Below are 22,248 nucleotides of genomic sequence, written 5' to 3'. Positions count from 1 at the left end.
TTGCCCTGCTTGCCACCCACTAATGCTGCCCCTACACTTGCAACCCCCCTAAACCCATCCTGTGACCACCAGTTGAAAAACATTGATCTAGATGAGTTGTGTCCCCTGGAACGGAGGTTTTCAACCTTTTTCTTTCTGAGCCCCTTACTCCCCCCAACATGCTATAAAAACTCCATGGCCCACCTGTGCCACAGTAACTGGTTTTCTGCATATAAAAGCCAGGGCCAGTGTTAGGGGGTAGCAAGCAGGGCAATTACCTGGGGCCCCATTCCACAGGGGCCTCCACGAAGCTACATTGCTCAGGCTTTAGCTTCAACCCCGGGTGGCGGGGCTCAGGGACCTGGGCTTCAGCCCCATGCAGTGGGGCTTTGGCTTTCTGCCCTGTGCCCCAGTGAGTCTAATGTTGGCCCTGCTTGGAGGCCCCCCTGAAACCTGCTTGCGGCCCTCTAGCGGGCCCCAGGCCCCTGGTTGAGAACTGCTGCCCTGTAGGACCTCTGCGTACTTCCAGGGGTATGCATACCCTAGCTGAGAATCACTGCCCTAAACCCCTGACTGCCAGAAGCAGGGTCTGGATGATGGGATGGATCACTTGCTAAATTGCCCCTGTTCCCTTCACACACTCTGAAGCGTCTGGCACGGGCCACTGTTGGGAGACAGGATACTGGGATAGATGGATCATTGGTCTGACCCAGTATGGCTGTTCTTTTGTTTAGAATTGCTAGTCTATTCAGAAAACATTTTCTTACATAGTCAGTCATTTGTTGTTAGCAGATACAATTTTTTTAAATGTTTTATGTGGAATTTCTTTGCCTTACAACAAAGGACCTGATCCCACTCCAGTTGAAGTCCATGGCAAACCTCACAGTGACTCCAAGAAAACTTAAGATCAGTCCCATAATAATTTGTTTGGTTTCTTTTGCTTCTAGAAAGCACTTATCCTCTGCCTACAAATGATTTAAATGCCAATTGCCCTGTGGCACATGACCATCTCGTTTAGGCTAAAACCTGGGCTTTTTCAAAATATAGTTTGGTGCCATCTCCCCAGGTTGGCTAAAACATGTTTAAAAACCTTATTGGCTGGAACCATGTGCAGACTGAGTTGAAATACGGTTTCTAATCTCTGTTTCCAACCCAGCCCAGATGAGGCCACTATAAACTAACATATTATAGGCCAAAACCATTCCAAATAGTTGGTGTGGGAAATAGGGACGGTGTAGTTGAAAAAAAAAAAGGCATATAAATTAAGCCAGGTGTAAAGGACAACTAAAAGTATAGCCAGAAGCCAAGGTAATGTTTGGTATCTGACTGTACTATGCAGGAGTAGCTACGTCAGGACGTTTCCATATTCTGCAACACTTTATTATTAATAGCATTTTTTATTTCTAACATGGTAGCACCTAATAACCCCAAACAAAAACTGGGTCCCATTGTACTAGGGACTGTAAAACCCCCCTCCCTCACCCCCACCAAATAACAAAGATAATCCCTGTCCCGGGGAGTTTTCCCCAACTAATCAGCATTTGCAGGGAAAATAATTTCCACTCCTCAACCGTATTTCCTTATGAAATTGCAACATGGCTGGACTTTTTCCTCTTTTCCTAGACTCTTGTGTCTCGAAACATCTAAAATTATCAAAACAATTGCAGTGGGGGAAGGAAGAGAGGAGGGGGAGATCACAACTGATGTGAGCCTGTGGTAACTGTCCTCTATCTCGATGCTCCAATTTTGTTGGGTCTTTAAGACGCAATTCCTAATGGTATCGAGACTTCTTGGTAGTTCAGGGGAAATTTCAGCAGTGGGCATGTTTGGTATATGCAGCTCCTCCCTTCCCCATGCCATATTCTCTGTGTGTGTGTGTGTGTGTTTGCACGCATGCACTTTCAAGGGTTTCATTGCACTTAATTAACTGATGTGTTTGAAAGACACTCCTAGCTCTGTTTCACTTGGCAGGTGTGTCCACTTGGTGAGTCCTTCCAAGTTCATTTGGAGTTGGACTTGCCGCTTCTCTTGCACTTGCAGCTATTTGTAAGATATGGACAGGGCGGATAGGTTACAGTTTATGCAACTGTGGATTGCTCTAACACAGCATTTGACATTGATATGGTGCCTCTCATCTCAAGGAGATCATAAAATAACTTATACACTGTACAACCGTATTGATATGCACACAGCCTTTAGGATGCAGTGGGGTTCAGGTAACGGTGGTGTGTTGCACTGAAGCACTAGAAGGTCACATTGTGGCCAGGAATACGAGGGCAAGATCCTACTGTTACAAAAAGTGCCATGGGATCTGTAATAATAATTATTTCTCTAGCGTCTTTCATTCATGGATCATAGTGCTCTGAAAAGCAATAATGAATTAAGCTTCACAACACCCTTGTGAGGTTGTATTTTCTCCACTTAACAGATGGAGAAACTGAGGCACACAGAGGTTGACTGACTTGCTCAAAATCACACAGAAACTCTCAGGAAGAGATGGGAGTAGATCCCAGGGGTGAAATCCTGGCTCCATTTGACATCAGTGCCAAAACTCCCACTGCCTTCAGAGAGGCCAGAATTTCACCCTAGATTTCTAGACTCTGTGTGTTGAAGGTTAAAATCTTGTAGTTAAGGCACAAGTCCACACACTGTGGATAGGAACTTAACTTTTAAGGTGTCATATGAAAGATCATCACAAAGTAAACAGCATGAAACTTAATTTATCTCCTCATACACATGAAGAGCTATGTCGACCCTGATGGGATCTGTGGTTTGAGGGAGTCTAGGTATTTAAAACGTGATGCTTAGGCTACTAAACCATCCCCTGCAGCTTTCCTTGCTGCATAAGATATGAAGAAATCTCCTGTCCTGCAAAAACAGATATTAAATTGGATACTCTTTCACCCTTCCTTGATAAGACTTGCTGTGGAGATATGCAGGGAAATGGAATGCTGCTTTGGAAGAAAATATATTTGAATGTAACATAAAAATGGGTGAGATAGGAGGATTTTCGGTGGTTGGTAGCAGTACTCTCCTCAGTGAGTTACTGAAAATGCAACTTTTCCTGTAGTTTTTGTGCTAGATTGTGAATAAAAATGGTGGTGATTTGATGAAGCATTTGGTGTCTCACTGTAAGTTGGTCAAGAGTGACTTTTAAATCACCCAAATGAAATACTGTATTATCATGAACAGTACTATCTAACTGTTAAGTATGCCACTGGTTATCATAAGAACAGGTTCCTTCAGAGCTCTCTCCAACCAAAAATGTTCTTTGCATGTGTTGGGGGCACAGAGTGTTCATGAGGTCTCACAGCTCTACACCCACAAATACTCCAACTGGGAATGCCATTGTGGGTTGTTCCTGCTACTCATGGTGTACGACTACATGGCCTTTAGCAACAATATCACGGGGCGATTCTGCTGAGCTCAGGGGAACTCTTTGAAATCTTTATATAGGGTGCGTTCTGAGTTGATTGACAAGCAACAAAGCAAGGGAGTTTTGAAGAGGAAATTGGGATTGGCAAAAATTCTACATACAGTCACATGGCTCAAGGCTGTAGTATCCTCAAGTAAATGTGGGAAGCCTATCAAATAACTTTTTCACATGGGGGAAAAAACAATGTATTTTCCTCCCTAACCTCATTCTGAGGAATGGCTGAACCATTTTGCAAAATTTTTCCCCAAAATATTCAGCCTGAGGCATACAACTTTGGCATTGAAAATTTCAGCCCAAAGATGCTCAAAATTATAAGCAGCTGAAAACCGAGACTCAGAATCTTGGGTTTAATTCCAGGCTCAGGAGGGAAGTTTGCTCTAGTGGACACAGACTCTTCTGACCATTCTACCTAGGTTTGACTCCCTTCTGCCCCATCGCCTCCAACCTGTCCCTGTCCCAGTCCTGTCTCTTCCCCATCCCCTAGTTCCTTCTCCCACTCACATTTTACTTGTCTACCTCAGACTCTACTACACAGGTTTATAGCTCTAGTCCCTGTCTTTTAGCCCAGCCATTCTTAGTCCCCTCCCGCTAGCTCCTCTGGCTCTCTGTCCAATCACACTCCCACTTCCAGTCTTTATCCCTCTCCACACCCAGTTCCAAACTCCTTGATCAGCATGTGCCGCTTTCGCCGCCTCATCTGGTCTGTCTTTTCTCCCCCTTCCCCAGACGCTCCCAGTCCTAGTCTCCTTGTCCAGGTTCCTTATCCAATCTCAGTCTTCCAAACAATCTCCCCTTTCCTGGCTCCTTCCCCCAGGCTCTTTGCCTGGTGAGTTCCAGTTCTTCCCCCATACTGATCCCCGTTCTTACTCTCCACATCTAGCCAGTCCCATTCCCTTGGGTCCAGTCTCATTGCCCCCTTCCCACTCGGTTTCCCTTAGCAGCTTCCAGTGTCAGTCTCACTCCCAGCTCATGGAAAACTTCAGCCCAAATGGTTAACTTTGGCAAAGTTATAAGTAAGCCTAAGATTATGTCACGGAGGTCATAGAATCTGTGACTTCCAGAGACCGCTGTGACATTTTCGGCTTCAACCCCTGGGCGGTGGGGCTGGAGCCAGTCAGCCAGCGGGGGCCCTGGAGCTCTCAGCCACTGTGGGTGGAGGGGCCCCCCACAACTCCCAGCCACTGGCCCCGGAGCTCTGAGCTAAAGCGGGGAGACCCTGCAACTCCAAGCCACTGATCTTGGAGCTCTGAGCTGTGGTGGGGGGACCCCGGAGCTCTCAGCCATGGGCCCTGGAGCTCTGGCTGTGGGTAGTGGGGAATCCCCGCGACTCCGAGCTGCCGCGGCCAGCTGGGGGGAACCCCAGCGCTCTCAGGCACGACGGGTGGTAGGGGACCCTGAATCTCTGAACTGCCGCGGATGCCTGGAGGACCCTGGAGCTGCAGCAGCAGAGGGTGCTGGACCACGCCCCCACCCCGCGCGCACACACATACGCACATGCACATTTTGTCACAATTATTTTTAATAAATGTCAGGGACAGGTCACAGGCTTCTGTGAATTTTTGTTTATTGCCCGTGACCTGTCCATGACTTTTACTAAAAATAACCGTGACAAAAATCTTAACCTTAGTTATAAGTGAATAAAAACAGGTCTTATAATGGGAAGCATCAGACAAGCTTATTGCTACCAGCACCGCCTATCATGCAAACCACACACGCAGCGAGGGAGTGTGGGTATGTCTAAAGAGAGAGAGTGCATGACATACATGTGTATAATAATAAAGTAATGTTACATTGTAATTCCATATGTAATGGAAGTCTTTCCCCTCACATCAAAGTCAGGAGGCCCCAACCCTGTCAAGGACTATCTGCTTTGATGCCACTCTGATATAAAACTGGTCTGGGGCAAGAAGAGAATGACGGGAAGGTTTTTCTTTTCCTTTTTAAATGATGGCAAATGACATGATACAGAGTTGCAGACAGTTATACTGCTGCAGTGATCCCCCACTCCTGAGAGCTGAATTTCCTCAAATTGGTTCCACAGCACTTTCAAGGTGTGTAATAAATGCCAATGTTCCATGCTGCTGTTACTGCATGACCATGTCAGGTGGTCGACCTTCACCAGTTTAGGAGAGAGAAATTTTGTGCAGATTGTTAAATCCAGGGTGAATACTTGCAGTTGTGTTTGTTGTTTAACACTCCTATGTATTTCCATATTAATTAATATAATTAAGTTGTTACAGCTGTGCATTGGTTCTCCTGCATTCACCCATTGTCAAGGAGCCTCCATTTGACAGCTGTAAGTATTTACAGCATAGAGCAATGGGCCTTGCAGTCATTTCTCCACATCAATAGTAATCTTAACTCTTCCTCCTAAACTGAAACATTCATTAAACTTTTATCTCAATAGGAAAGCTTCGTGTTTTCTTGACAGAACAGATTCTGAGGCAACTAATTTATTACCACAATTTAAGAAACAGACGTCTGTCTGACACGTGCGATGTAGTTCAATAGGTCGCTAGTGACATCATCCTTAAAAACACTATCCTCACACACTGTGCATTTTGGGTAGAAGCTTTTTATTTATAGTTGGTCATTACAATTGAGATCAAATATTTACGTTCACGTCAGATTAGGTTAAAATGTGAATCTGAAAGCGAAATTTCTGTAACCACGATACGTTTTGAAAAGTGTGCTATTCATATGTGGCTGTTTTATAGAAATTATGTGAAAACATGATAGGCCAAATGGTATAATCATTTAATGTATTAGTTTTTCACTCCTGGAGCCCTACCTTCACAACTGGTTCCAGTCACAAGATTTTGAAAGATTTGAAAGGGGAAAAGATTTTGATTTCTTCTTGGCCCCAACTGGCATTTTATCCTCATCCTGGGACAGCTGTGTGTTTTAACCCATTTAGGGAGTCTCTGATTGGGATAGGCTAGCACGGGGCTAGCTGGGATGTTTTCAAGGCAGGAATTCAGGTGAATTGGCACAGTTGTGTTGGGAAGCACAGACACTACCCAGCATCTAGCACACTGGTGTTCTTGTCCATGAATGGGGCTCCTATGTGCTATGGTAATACAACAAGTAGTAATGAATGATCATATACTGACTAGCTTTCATGAGAACTAAAGTTCATACCAATTCACCCCTGAATTAAAAATAAAAATACAGGCAAATTATATTGATTTTTGGGTGGTAGGAGCACTAGGGCTTTCAAGACATTAAGATTGGTGTTGCCCTTTCATTGGACCAGATTCTGAATGGTCTTTTCCTAGAGTAAGGTGCCAATCAATGGGAATTAAGGCATCTGAACCTGGTCCATTGTAAACAGCATGGGAGGACCCAACTTCTGTAGGGAAAATGTATAGAAAGTGGCATACGCAGTTGCACTCTAGCATGACTTCTAAATCACATTCAGTGCACTCTGTCATAAAGCACAGCAGGCATGTCTTAAAAGGGAAAACAAATGTGTGCAGCAGAAACAGGCGATCCCTTCGGAGAATCTTGCATTGTGGTGGATGTCAATATGTGTGCCATACCCCATGAACAGTCTGAGCACTTCGCCGTCTGCAATGAGACCTACCCTCCAACAGCAGGCTCTGTGAGCTTGAAAGGTTAAAATCGGACATGTCCAATGTAAAGCAGGGTTGCTGCAGACAGTATTAACTTGCACTGTTTTTTTGTGTTTCTGAAGTTGGTTACACTAGTTTGACAGGATCTAGAGTACTTGCTGATTTCCTAGTTTCCTCCCACCTCCCTGCATGCCACACCCTCTTTGTGGTGTCTGTGGATCCGTTGCAAATGTGTGTGCAGCGGCTGCTTCTTTGGGTATAGTGTCATGTCACATAATTATATTGAGCCAGCACTAGGGATTTTTCAGGCACTATTAGAAATTAATTGCAACACAGCAGCAACCCTACCATGTCTCTAGATTGTCTTAGAGAGACAAAGTGGTTGAGGTAATATTGTTTATTGGACTAACGTCTGTTGGTGACAGAGAGAAGCTTTTCAGTTTACCAGGAGAAGTCGGTCCAATAAAAGATATCACCTCACCTACCTGGCCCCTCTAATATCTTGGGACTGACATGGCTGCAACAATACCTCATACATCTTTACAATCTGTTATTCTTTAGCTGCTTTTTTTGTTCACCATCTCACCTGCAAAACACTTCTGTGCGCTCTCTCTTCCCATCCTGCCGGCATTTTCTCACCTGGCCTCTGATGGCAAGTAGATCTTCTCATAGCCACCGTCAACAGCATTCTAGGAGTCAGATGGCAAAGGTGGTGAAAGAGTATTGATACTGGAACTTTTCCCATACCCACCTTCTCTGCAGAATAGCCCGTGATGCATCAGGTTTTCCCCTTCAGTAGCGTGTGATTTTAAAACTGCATTTTCAGTGTGGGTTTCCAGCATAGTAGTGCCAAATGCTACAACACCAGGTGACATAATACTCTTTTTCTCTGTTTTGGGAAAGAAAAAAATACTCCACAACCATTTGCAATGGAGCTGCTGTTTAATAACTGTAATGAAAATGACTTTTGAACAAATCATATATAATAAGTTTGCTGTATTGCACAGTATTCTTTCTAAATATTAGATTTTTTTTTCCAGATCCTACTGCTAAGATCACTGGCCTATTTCAATTTTTATTGAAACAAATAAACCCAATAAAAACACTTATGCTGAGAGCTGAAGCTCCACAATAAAAAAAAAAATCATTGTGTTGAATTCATTGATTTATTTATTTACTTCAACTGGAAAATTGAGTATTGTGTTAATGTATTTTATAAGAATCACACTGCTCGATGAAATGGCTAATTTATTTTAGCGTATACATAAATAGCTAGCAATTTTCAGTGAGACAGGCTAATGAAAATGATGCTATGAAATTGTCTAGGCTATGAGGAGTGATGGAGTCAAGTTATTATTGGTTGAGTGCTAAGACGTAGTGAACTGGCCATCATGTCTTTGAACTTTTGAACTGCTACTTGTTTGTGTGATTTATTGATTTTGATATCTCTGTGTTAAGTTCGACTTTTTTTCTTTGAAGAGGCAGCACGGATAAGTATCTTATGCTGTGTAATTTTATAGTTGCTTGGGTTAAAAAAATTGTTAAAGAATTTTAAGGTTCCATATGTTGAGAGAGAGAGAGAGAAGTGTATATGTCGTTAGAAGTCAACGCTAAGTGTGATTTGGCAATACAAGTGCGTATTGTGTTTGTAAGGGAAATCTGCCTGTGTTCTAAATTGTATGTCTAATTTCATACCAACTTTATTTCCCCTATCTACCTTAGCCTCCTCCCACCCCACCAATCTATTTTATCATCCTGCTGCCTGGTACAGGGAAAGCATCCGTGATCTCTTTTGTCAGCTTCTTTTCAGAGGAGCACTGCATTTTTCCCATTGTTCAACAACTGATGTTGACTGGTAGTGCAAAACACTTAAACAACCTCATGTTGGTTTGCTTTGCAGGACAACCGCTCCAAAGAGCGGCCTCTTACCTAATTCATGAAGACATGGAAACTTGTTTCATATTACAGCTGTGACTCCCTGCCCAAGCTGGCTACTACTACTGAGACTTAACACACGTTCTACATCAGTAGTTCTCTTCACATGCTAATCCTTTAGTGTGGTGAGATACTGTGCTGGCTGTTCTTGGCAATTCGTTTAGTATCTAGAATTGAAGTATGAAAATAACATTGCTTGGTCTAAAGTATTTTTTGTACTGCAGAACTCTTATCCTGACTGTGGCTGTATAGGAACCTTTACATGGCAAGCACTTCGAGCTCTGTTTTTGATTGAATAGAATAATTTGACACCTGCATTTTGCAATTTGATTCAAGTGCTTTATCCTGCATTTTCAGAGCTTTAAAACTAGCGAACTTGCAGGACTTAGCACAACTAGCCTCTACAGTTAGTGACTTTGCAAAATGTGGTTGGACTTCACTAATCCACTTATTTTCTGCTTTAAAATATACATTTGAAATCATATTTTTAGCATCCAAATGTCTTCCATAATTCAGCTGGAGGTCTCAGAAGTCTAGGTGTGTATTTTTCATGATTAAACTTGACATGTCTTCATTTAGATGTTAAATAGCTTTTTTTTCCCTGTGACTAAAAACATTCTCAAAAATCTCGCAGTGAGAAATTTGGAAGCTAGGAACACTTTTTTTTTTTTATCCTCCTTTTTTCTTTAAAGAAGGCTTGTTTAAACTAGAAAACAAAACTAGTGGGAAGGCTAAAAACAGGACTGACACCAACACCATTAGCTGAAAAAAAAATTTCCATTTCATTGCAACTATGTTATTGTTTACTTTACCATACACATCCTAATATGGTTACCTCCCTGTCAAAGCGGCCGAGCCAGGGGCTGAGGGGCCCCCTCAGGGAGAAGCTTCTAACTGCTTCTCAGACAATAAGAAACAAACGGCACAACTCCACAAAAGGCTTCCCGGAAAATAAGTGTCAAATAAATCCTAAAGAACTCTTCCTTCTGACACACAGCTCTGTATATGTAAACCTGCTTTATACCATGCTGCCCAAACTGAGCTGCGTTTGTTTGGAAATGTAAGCCACTGTTTTTTGCAATTCATGTGAGGGCTGTGGATTAATTCCTTGAGACATATCTTTGCATACGCCTTTCATGAGTTATGTTTGCCGGAGCCTTTTACTAGGAACATTAAGGTAAGAATGTTGATTTAGCTTGGGACCTTTGTCACTCAAACTAATGCTCATCAGTGGTATAGACATTGTAAAGAAATGCTGCTTAGATCTCTCAGACCCTCTCCTAAACAGTGATGTGTTATGTCTCTTAATTATCATGCCTGGATTCTAAATATGCCATTAGTTGTAGATGTTGATGGAACAGAGGTGCACTCCCTCCAGTGTAAACAGTGCTGTAAATACTTGCTTGGTGCTACCAATTGTCAGCTAGAACAGTTTCTTTAGAGGCTTTTCTGTTATTTCTTCTTCTCTACTTGTGGTTTGTCAGAACCCCCTTGGTTATTCCAAAATCCTCATGGTCTTGAGGCTTGCCAGTTATTATCTGCAACACCAGAACAAAGGTAGGTTGTTAAACTGTGTGCTCCGGGGGAGGGACAAGTTATTTTTGGAGGGTTGTCTTCCTAGTGCATGACTGGTTGACCTAAAAGGAGAAAAAAATCCTCCATGAGTCTAGGAATGAGAAAGCGTACACTCTAACAGCTTTATGTAGGGTAGTTTATTTTTATGTAACTTAAAGAAGCAGCATCCTTTTTGATTTCTTCCTGTAGTATGCTCTGTTATTTCCAGAGAATCTACATCGTTAAAGTATTTTAATCTGTGTAGTCCATTTGATTTAAAAAATGTTCTATTGTGGCATCTATGATTTTTGTAGTTGACGTTTCTTTTGGTAGCTGTGATTTTCTGTTGAAATTCTAAATAAGGTTTCATAGGGATGACAAGAGAATGGGTATTTTTACACAAGGATTTCAACTTTTTGGTTGGCATAATTTTAAGGTATGGTAGCCTTTTCTGTGACTGTCCAAGTGCTTTAATGCCCTGAACAGAGTTATGTTATTTTTTAAACTGTTTGTCATGTTTGGTTTTGAGTCTGTATGTTACTCAGACAAAGTGGGTGTTTTCTGCAGACTAAACTCTCTTAGCTGGCTGTGTACTTTTGTACATCTTCGGAAATTAAAAAATAGTATAATAAACACCCTAACAAGGATCACTTTGTACATTGTTCTGTTCCGAGTAGTCTTAAAAGCCTATCCACTTTTATTCTGGAAAATATAGAGAGCAAATTCATAACTTAGTGCAAGAGCAAATGAAGTCCTGGTGCGTAGATAGTAAGTTACATAACACCTTGCATAAAATATACATTTTTTGATCTTGGGAATGGACGCTGCATTTGTAGGTACAACTATTAAACAGAGGTGAGTCTGTCCAGGAGCACTTTTACTTCAACCTGTTTTATGCAGCATTATTCTCTTTCATTAGTTCTAACAGGATTTAAAAGGCTAACAGCCTCCTCCTAAATAAAGCATCATTCTAAAATTATTTTAAATACCTGTTGTATGCTTGGTTCCTAAATGGTTTTTTCCCCCTCCTCTAATTATTATATGGTCCCTCTGGATTCTTATGGAAGTCTCGCTTCTGCAGCAAAACTGGATGGCTAAGATTTAAAAATATGTATATATTATTTCTTGCACATTCCTACTGATTTCTTTTCTCTGCTGTTTGTTTATTTTTCCATTGAAGTATGCAGCCTAACCTGTGCTAATCTGAAGCTCTCTTTAAAATATAAAACCAAGTCATTTAACATAAACTTTGTGCTCCAGAACTTTCTATCCTAGAATGCTAGGAATGATTATTTTTTAATTAAAAGGTAATAGTAAACGTCAATAAGTATATTTTAAAAACCTAAGTGTATTGTTTGAAACACATTTATATTTTTTGCTTTTTGAACCTGGGGGTGGGCGTGGAGTGGGGGCTAGGAATTAGTAGCCTTTAATTAGATATGGAGATATTCACATTTTACAGGGATTTATGTTAGAACATGGAATGGCGGGTGGCTTGTTTCCTCATTATGAATACTCCCTGCACATAATGAGGTTCATCATTAGTTGATGGAGTGAATTTGCCCTAGCTCTACCTTGAAAGGCACATAATTTACATACTACTTCAGAGCTTAGGCTTTAATGGATTCCTCAATGAATAAAATGAAAAGCTACTTTCTTTAAATTTTTGAACACTGTTTTGATAATACGGTTTTAATAAGACATTCAGTTTGCTTCTTAAGTATATTTGAAAGTGCATTCCCAATTGTAGCACAAAATATACTTTTTCTGTTTTGTATATACTTAGAAATACATAGTCAAGTATAACTGTGTAAATGTATGGCGGGGGGCATGAAGGGTTTATTTTGTTTTATATGTGCTACATTCCCCTGGCACTGCTGCTGTGCAATTATGGCCTTGTACAATGAAGATTATTATCAAAATCAAGTGCAAGAAAGCTTACCTGTAATATTTTAATAACATGTAGTGTACTTCTTCATGCATTAAAATTCATTTTGTATGAAAATTTATTTTTACTGCATATTTACCATATACATTTGCAGTGATTGATCTATAGAAATGTGTTACTGACTGTCAGGATGACTTTGACAAAACCAGTAGTCCCACCTCCCTATTTATTTTAATGAGAGGAAAACAGCAAAAACTTCTCTAGTACAGTTCCTCCTCTGAAACTGCTGTGTTAATATGATTAGATTAGAATAAATTGAATTGTAGACTGCCTAGTATGCTATCATGTCATCAGTTCACTAGAGTACTGGTCTACAGTATAGAGTTAGCAGGAAATGATTTTCTTTTCTTTTCTTTTTTTCTTCCCCTTTTCCTATTTAGATGAGGGGGGAAACAGCATAACACTCAGCAAGTTTGCAATACTGAAGTCTTTGAAACAAGCAAAGGGAGTTTATGTAACAGCATGTTGCTGAACATGTCTTTTGCTTGTGGCAGGCTGGTCACCCTTGTGGTGTTATCAACAGTTCATGCTGACACTGAAAGTGGAAAGCGGGTCTTTCTACTTTGTCAGTTGCAGCAGAGGAGTATAAATATGAGTGGAAGGCTTGTTTTGATAGAATGTTTTATTACCTGAAAACGAGGAGCATATATTAACATTAATAGAATAGTCTGTGCCATTCTTTTTTAGATAATTTACCTCAGCTGCAGATCTGTCTGCTTCAAAGTCTTTCTCTGTTCTAAAACATATATTTGTTTAGGGAGTTTTCATTGAAGTGTACATGACAATTACAGCTGTTCATTAACAAAATTGGGTATTTGTTTTAAACTTTAACCAATCACTTTGATATGCTAATTATGGTGTAATTTAATTTGAGCCCTGTAATGATGATGCCGTTATTATGGACATAAATGATGCAGTTAAGCTGAGAGTAATCTCATTTGCATACTGTACATGCTAGTAAATTAAGCCCTTTCTTCGACTGCTTCAGCTTTAATTTTCCACTTCTTTTCACACAGCATCTTTTCAGCCACTCTCTTATAAGCCCACTTTGTAATAGTGCTGATGACTGTTTGAGGTGGAGAGTTGCTGCACCACAATAATGCAAGACACAAGATGTAACATTTGAAGGATTCATTATCTTACTGAGTGTTCCTTTAAGAAGCTGAAAATAACAGGGAATGGAAGTGTCTTCTCTGTTGAACATTACAGGTTTTCTGATCAACAAAATGGGTTTTTTGGTAAACCCTCATATAAAAAGTACCTTGACAAACCCCTATAATATTTTACAGTAACAGTCCTAAGCACTACAGTAATCTTATTGTAAAATGTAGTGTATTGGACCATTACTGTAGAATATTGTAGGGTAGTGCAGTGTTGTAGAAAAGTCACCCAAGTACAACAATGTGCAACATAATGGAGATATTAGCACACTAGATAATCCCTAAAATTAAGCATATGGTTTGAAAGAGCTTCCTATATGATTGGTAGTAATTTAGAATGGAAATCTGAGTGGTTTATCTCTGTCATCCTACTTTATTCATTACTTTTGCCTTCTGTGCATCTCATGTGAATTAAATTTTATATTTGAAATTAATTTCAAAAAGTTATATTAGTTACATATATACCTAATTTGCATGCTTCTTAATATTGTTAAAATGTTTGATTTAATTGAACAAAAAGCCACTAAAACCAAACAAAAATAAAATGGCAACATTTATATGCTGATTGGAGTTGGTTTAATACTTTCCAATTTACGATATAACTGAGCTAAAATATTCTCACAGCAATGTGGCACCCTGAGAAATAACCTGGAATGAACAGGGCTTTTGATTCTTGCTCTTTTTGTAACTACTCACTTTTATGGTTAGCTATTTTCGTTGTTAAATGCCTTTGGAAATAGTCTATCACTAGATTTTGGAGACAGCTGGTGAGACTTCAAAAGCCACTGGTGTGTGGGGTGACCAAAGCTAACTAAAGATCATTATTAAATCTTTGCAGTCCTTTGCTTGAACAGGGTCCCATGACCAAAAGCAGTTTGTGCTGTTCATAAACATGCAAGTTAGTCACTTCCTGGGTGACTAGTGTAAAAATTGTAGACTACCAAGGCATACTGCTCCCTATGTCCTCTACCCTTTATGGAACACAGCAAACAAATGGGAAGTTCTGTATTTGCCAACTGTCCGATATTTAATGAGACTTCAGTTTTTATGGTTTTCCTGCACTTTGTCTCACTTCCATGTGTCTCCCATATGCTTTCCATGCCAGTTTTGTTGCCAGCAGTTGTCCTATGGGAGACTACTGTTCTAATACTCTGACAGTCTGAATTTACTGGCAGCAGCAGTGGATCTGTCTGTGTGTGATCTAACTGCCCCTCTCCTCCCCCCCCCCGCCCCGATCGGGTTGGGTCCCCGCTCTGGTACGAAGCTGACAACCGTTCCCAGCCAAGTGGCTTGGGTGTTTTTGTATGTGTGCGCATCTGTAGAGCCTGTGGTGTGGGGTTCCCCTCTTAATCTGTAGTTTGTTTTCCTATCTTGAGTTAGGTTGATTGTGTTTGATAGCTTCCTCATTCTGCAATGTAATGTTCTTTTTCTTTTGGTTTAGGAAGGTCTCATGCAAAACAGCCGTCGTCTTTGTGTAGTTATTTAGGTATTTTGATTCCCTCCTCCCCCTCTATTTACAGGGATCTGGATCAAGGAAGGGTATTTACTGGGGAGTGGGGTCGTGGCAAGAAAAATCGTGTGGCACATTGGCCCATAGAACTCTGATATGGACGTTGGTCTCCATTCACAGCAAAGGATTCAAGAGGACAGCAGAAAGTCAGTCCATCTCTGTGGAGAGCACTAAATTGAAACCTCTTCATGGGGGTGATCTGGCTCAACAAGGTCTCTGCTGTCTCCAGGCTTATTTCAAAACTCTGTCTCCACATCAGAAACGAAGTGTGCTCATGGAAAGGAGGAAGAGGGGGAACTTCAGCTCCTGTCCAGAGCAAAGTTTTCATAGTTCCTCCCAGGGATATTTTTCCTACCTCGAAGGATATTTCTCCTCTACCTGAGCTGAGCCCTTCTTCCTCAGAGGAGGGTGAAACTTGCCATATTTCCCTGCCGGTTGGCATCAGAGCTCCTAGGTGCTTCTCGATCCCGTAAGAGGCCTCAGTTGTCGATAGAACCAGGCACCAACCTTCTCAGGAAAAAGGGATTTCCATTTTCATAAAATAATCCAGACAAAGCTCACCTTGCCCACTCCGGAAGGTTGCACGTACTTCAGTCCTGTTGGAAAACTCTAGATGCTGAAGTCATACTAGCTAAATCTGTCAGTAAGATCTCTTGGGCTTCCTGTGAAGAAGAGCTCTTGGCTTCCGCTCTCAGCAGCGTCCTTGTGCTCTAAGGATTCTTCTCTTAATGTAGAAAATGTAGCTATTTCCTAACGGTGCCATTGGGTACTGAGGAAAAGTTATCCTCAGCCCTTGTAGGAATACATTGCCACTCCTAAGCATCCTGGGCTACTACAGCTTTGATACTACAGCATCTGCCAAAACATGGGCAGATGAAAGTGCATGCTGTAGTCTGAGGAGATATAAAGGAATCTCCTCTGATGCCTTTTGATGATTAACGACCATAACAATGTGACCCTTTACTCTGTAAAATTGCTCGTCTTAGTTACCAGATCTCCTGTCTGGAGGGAAAGGGATTTTCCTCCATAATGCTTTGAATGCACTGTCCTTTAAAATAATGACCGGTTTCAGAGTAACAGCCGTGTTAGTCTGTATTCGCAAAAAGAAAAGGAGTACTTGTGGCACCTTAGAGACTAACCGATTTATTTGAGCATAAGCTTTCGTGAGTTACAGCTCACTTCATTGGATGCATCGGATGAAGATGCCACAAGTACTCCTTTTCTTTTTGTCCTTTAAAAGATGCTGTTGTAAATGCTGCCTTAAGAGGTTTTAGGCAGAGACCTTCCTACTGTCTATGACCCCCTCCCCTTTCTAGGAATTTGTCATTCCATTGTGGATTTTTAAAAAACAATTTATCTATGAAGAGATTCTCTCTCTCTCTCTCTCTCTCTCTCTCTCTCTCTCTCTCTCTATATATATATATATATACACACACACAGATAAGTTGGAAGTTGCCATACAAAGTGTGAGAGGCTAATTAGTTAAGATGAACTATTATCAGCAGGAGAAAAAAACTTTTATAGTGATAATCAGGATGGCCCATTGACAAGAAGGTGTGAGGATACTTAACTTAGTCAATCTGTGTAATGGTCCAGCCACTCCCAGTCTCTATTCAAACCCAAGTTATTGTATCTAGTTTGCATATTAATTCAAGCTCAGCAGTTGGAGTCTGTTTTTGAAGCTTTTCTGTTGCAAAATTGCCACCTGTAAATCTTTTACTGAGTGGCCAGAGAGGTTGAAGTGTTCTCTGACTGGTTTTTGAATGTTATGATTCCTGATGTCAGATTTGTGTCCATTTATTCTTTTGCGTAGAGACTGTCCGGTGTGTCCAATATACATGGCAGAAGGTCATTGCTGACACATGATGGAATATATCACTTTGGTAGAGGTGCAGGTGAACGAGCCCCTGATGGCGTGGCTAATGTGATTAGGTCCTATGATGGTGTCACTTGAATAAACAAGTGGACAGAGTTGGCATCAGGCTTTGTTGCACACGCTCTCTCTCTCTCACACCTCAACCTGGATTTACGTTTTCAGTAAGTGTCTCCTTCCACTTCTTTCCGAAGAACAACAAACTCCATCCAACTAGCTTGGGGAAATCAAATCAGTACCAATACACACAGCTTGCTGTGCAGTCCCTTGAAGGCTTCTGTAAAAATCAAGATTTCTTGAGTCACAGGAGGTTGGACTGTTGGGTACTAGTGGTCTTCCCAAAAAGTTATTTCTCAGAGTTTAAGAAAACTTTCCCCATTTCCAGAACAGTTTTCCCTTCTCCTCTCTCCCACACTGGACAAAAGGCCTTCATAGCAGTACATGCTTTTGGGGGAGAGCAAAGCCAGTGAACCTATCCCAGAACAACTGTTCCAGGTTGGAGGCAGTTTACTTCATACTAGACACTAAAAATATCTTGAGCATCAAGAATTGGAGGCAAGAATAGTGGACTGTCATATGATGTATCAACATTTTTGAATGGAAACCATTCCGTCCCTGTTGGCCTCCTTTAAACCTACTAACATAAATAAACATACAGGACACATGTCAATTGTGCCTGTGTCTCCCAGTCAGTAAATCAACTTAATTTAAACTTTTGTCTTGACCCTTCTTCAATCTAGCATCCATTCTGTAGGTCATCAGAAATATTGGTTTTGTAGCAGCCCCTAGGCAGGATGGCCATCTCCGGAGTACGATACATAAAAGACTGGTACATGATTCTGCATGAGAACAGAACAGGTTACCATAAAGAAGCCCGTACAAGGTATGGTACTATTAGGATGCCTTATTGCCCAAGGGCTGTTACATTCAAAGAACCCTTTAAGTATTCTAAAACTTGGGTCTGGAGAATAAAAAAAAGAAGAGGTTTCTCTGTCTCTCTGTATATGTCACCTGGGAGCCCTGACTCATACCCGAAAGAAGACAGTCTTCCCATACCTAGAAGGGATCACAAATATTGAGATCTTATCCTGTAATAAACAAAAAAGAGAAATTGTCTAAGCCCTGGGCCCATAGTCTTCTGATATGATGTTCTTAATTCTGAATAAAATCCCCACAAGTCTTTTTCACAGCTGGATGAACCCCTGCTCGCTCTCTCTAATTTGTTCACATTTATAAAAGCATCTATCCAGGCTGGTAGGCACTGTACAGTCATAAATAAATACGCACAAATCTCAAATCAGAAAGACCATAGAAAAGATGTCCGCACCCAGCAGAACACGGTCCTCTCCTCCAGGCCTCCTACAGAATTAGAGACACTTCTAGTTGTTCCCCAGTGATGGACAGCCCTAAACTAATGGCTTACCAGCAAATCTACCTGAGAGAATCTACCTGGTTTCTGATGTCAGCTGCTGGGCCTAGGGGATACATGCAGAGAGTAAGATAGCATTAGGCAAATAGTTTAATCAGTATTTTCAGTCTCTGAGTGCTTGGTGCAGTAGGCTGTGTCGTGCTGGAGAATAGGATGTCCAGTGTAGCTCACTGAACCAACATGGGTGTGGTGAGACCAGGAGCAATCCCTCACAGAACAAACATCCTGCCAGTATGAGGTGTACCAGGAAAAGCAATTAGCAAGAAGGTTTAAGATAAAGCAAACTCCCCCATGCTGCCTTTTATGCCTGCACCATCACCAGCAATCCAAGGAGCAAATTCTTTTCTGGTTTGAGAGGGTGTAGTTCCTATTTCTCTCATTTACTGCTAGTCCCTGCAGAACAGCAAATTGACATAGGTGCACACCCACTCCTTGCTAAGTCACCAACGCTACTTTGCCACTTACCCCTGTTTTAATACCAATTTGCAATGCCATTTATGTTGCCATAGAATTCAGCCCTTAGTCTCCAAGACTCCAAAATAAGAAACCCCATAGATGGTCTTCTGTAAGTACAAGGACGTTTTTCAAAGAACTGCAAATTCTGTAGCTGTTTGGCATGTACATATGGCGTCTTGAGGGGCATCCCTTCTAGGAACCTATCAGAGGCCAAATTCTGCTCTCAGGTATGTTGTAGTAAATCATGAGTAGCTCCACTGAGTTCAGTGGAATATTCTGGACTTACACCATTACTTAAAATACTGTCAAAGAACCCACAGGTCATACGACTTCTCTTCATGTACCTTGTGTCCCAATATGAGCGAACCTACTTCCCCCTCCTCCCCACCACCCACCTTGAAGTTGAGGTTGGTTTGTGAGCAGGTCCTCCTGTGCAAAACAGAACTTGCCTCAACTGAGTCCTGTCCATTTCCTTCCATTCCTGTAAAATAAATAAATGAAATTAAAAATAGCACCTCTCTTGACAATTAAAAAACCTCCTACAACTTGCATGGGAATATATTTTGAAGCTCTGATGCAATTTGGGCCATACCTTGGGTCCAAAACAAGAATTACTTTGCAAATTAAGATGAAATCTAAAAGGCTTTCAAGACTAACCCTCCAGCAGTGCTGAGCATCTTGAATTGGCCATCTTGTTTCTTTCCTCCTACTGGGAAAACTCTTATCTGAGACTGTTTACCATTACTATTGTATGTGCCAAAACAGATGGATGTCACGCACCAGTATCTGCTTTAGAAGGCAAACTTGGGTCTGTATGGATGCGCCAGCAAGGTGGAATAGTAGCTGGATAAATCAGAAATGGATGTGAAAAAATGATGAGGCTTTCCCTGTAATGGAAAGAGTTTATATCATTTGTAAAACATTGAGTATATAGGCAGGCAGAGTGAAATAGTGGAAAGCTAAATTGATGCCCCCCCCTCAAAAAAATCTGAGTCCATGGAGTTTCTATGGGAAGAAAAAACCCTTACCTTGGAGCTTTCTTGGAGTCAATGACTTCCTTCATATTAGATTTAGAAGTGCAAGATGACCGTATAAATATGCTTAAATATCATAGGATTTTGATCAAAGGGTCAACTATGAGTAATAAAATAGGAAATACAATTATTGCTACTATTTCAGATCACAGTGCCTAAGAGAATCTGAGCAGTCGGGAAAAATAGACTTAACATTTGGAGAAGAAGAAAAAAATTCCCAGATCCGAGCCTGTTGGTCCATAGAGGAGAGAACAGATTGAAGAAAGGAAATCTTTCCTGGAAGACAGCCTTGTATTCAATGATTGTATTGCAAAAGTAAAGCCTACTTTTGCAGGACTAGCTAATTCACTATTAACTAAAATCAGTGGGGAAAATTAATCAGATGCATTTGCACAAGACAAAGCCAGAGTTGGGTTAGAAATTGCACTTATAAAAATGATCAGCATAGAAGCTATACTTGCTGTTCAGTTTTGTGTCATGTCTGGCTAGGTTGTGCTTCACTGCACCCCTCCATCCACCTAACAAACTGTGGGCAGACATTTGTAGGGTTGGTAGGGAGTGAGGCTACATGACAGTGACGGTCTACTTTTTGATACTCGTCAAATGAGTTTTATATAAGACGTAAATGGTATGATAGCTTTAAGTTCGAGGGGACATATTTTAGTCCCTAACAAGATATTTGGGTACTTTGACACTCAGCTGGCTCTTTATTTAATATATTAAAGACTCCTTTTGTTTTAAAAAAAAAATGGCACCAGGTCTGGATGATAGTCTTCTCTGTGTACTTCAGAATTCCTACAGACAGGCCTAGACAAACTAAGAACCAGATACCCTCAGGGGCCAAGTTTTGGCATTCAGTGTCCCTGGAGGGAAGGATGGTACCCATTAATCCTGTAATCGCCAGATTCCTCAAGGTAGCATCTTGTATCCTCCCACTTTTAAATTGGAGCTTGAATATTCTCTTCAAAGGCTATGTAAACACTACTTCAAACCCGTCATCCCTCATTTTCTGGTAGTTATTACCTTGGGCAGGAGGTGGGTGAAATGGCTGTCCTTTCCCTTTCTCCCTCATCTCTTTTAAGTATAGTCTGGTTTCTTGAATAAAGTGGTATCTTCCTCCTGAGCCTCAGTTCCTGTCCCAGAACTGAAAGAGAGAGGTCCTAGCAGGATGGCACTCAACCAAATTCTCCATCATATGATCGCACGTTGCAGAAGCACGCAAAGCTGCAGCGGTAGAATGCTCAGCTGAGCTCGAAGATTATTCCTTCTGTGTCATGGAAGAGAAGGAAAACCTCACTGGAGGAACTCAGCAAACTCTTCAACCAGATCACATCATAGGTGTTTCTTACCTGCTGATTGTGTCCTCTGGCCTGGTTACATCAGCACAAGCATCTATCTAGGGCAAGAGTAGTTGGGGACAGTCCCCTGCATGTTCATAAGAAACTCTTAAGACTCACCAGTTTGGGATCCTCCTGGGAATACTTAAAATATATCTAGTTGTTTAGTGTCAGATATATAAATATTAAGCTGTATAGGAAGAAAAACTCACATCCAGGGATCTCCAAAGACACATGAGTCCAGCTATGCATGTGCTTAAAGTTAAGCATGTGCTTAATTTCTTAGCATCTCTGTGTCCCTGTCACTCCACATATACTTTAGGAATAATATATTCTTCTTCTACTTCAGGGTTGTTGTGGTGATGCTTAAATTCATGTTTGTCAGGCACTTTCAGTCCCTCAGATGTAAGGCTTTATATAAGTACTAAGTATTATTATTTTGATTATTATTTTTAGCTTGTAGGGCAATGGTTCTCCTTTCCCACTATATGTTAAAATGCTAGTCATGTTTCAGTGGAGTATCACACCTGAAGGGTACAGGTTTGGTAACTCACTTAAGTGAACTTTGACAACACAAAGTTGTTGAACTAAAAACAAACAAAACAAAAAAAACCCAACCCAAAAAACCAACAACCTGCAGGGAGAATGTTTTATTTCATTAATGTAGTGTTTTGGGTGGAAATATGCTGTAGGTTAATCCTCTTTGGAAAGAGATTAAGAAATGTTCTCTCCTCCTCCTCCCTCCTAATGTAAGAGTAGGTAATGTTTATTCTTTCTGTATTAACTACAGACGTCAGAGAACAAGGACTGTTGCCCTTTGATTTTATTTACAAGGCAAAAGTGAAAACTTGTTTGATCATATCATGGTGTTCACCTTCCATGTAAGAGTGGAAGGGAACCTGATTGTAGATCTTATCATAACTAAATATAATTTTGCTTATGTTCAGTTATCTTTGAATTTTAAAGGCTGTATGTTCAGCCTTCCTTATTGGGCTGAGTGAAATTGATTCATGCTCAGCTTT

The 22,248-nt window shown here is 41.0% G+C and overlaps 1 protein-coding gene across 19 annotated transcripts in view; it reads left to right on the top strand.

Moving 5' to 3' along the window:
• The window catches only part of FOXP1 (forkhead box P1), a 493,539-nt gene that overhangs the window by 238,963 nt on the left and 232,328 nt on the right, over positions 1–22,248 (top strand). Inside the window, exon 1 of one of the 19 annotated variants that reach the window (XM_073351102.1) lies at positions 9,664–9,985. The exons of 16 other annotated variants lie outside the window; for them this stretch is intronic. The gene's annotated coding sequence lies outside the window, so the exon portion shown is untranslated. Of the gene's footprint in view, positions 1–9,663; positions 9,986–10,011; positions 10,103–10,164; positions 10,483–22,248 lie in introns of those variants that run through there. 2 more of the 19 variants (XM_073351101.1, XM_073351103.1) reach the window with 2 other exon arrangements.

This window comes from Lepidochelys kempii, chromosome 7 (genome assembly GCF_965140265.1).
Source record: "Lepidochelys kempii isolate rLepKem1 chromosome 7, rLepKem1.hap2, whole genome shotgun sequence".
NCBI lineage: Eukaryota > Metazoa > Chordata > Testudines > Cheloniidae > Lepidochelys > Lepidochelys kempii.
Note: the sequence above shows the minus strand (reverse complement) of the source record. Positions and strands in the feature narration are given on the sequence as shown.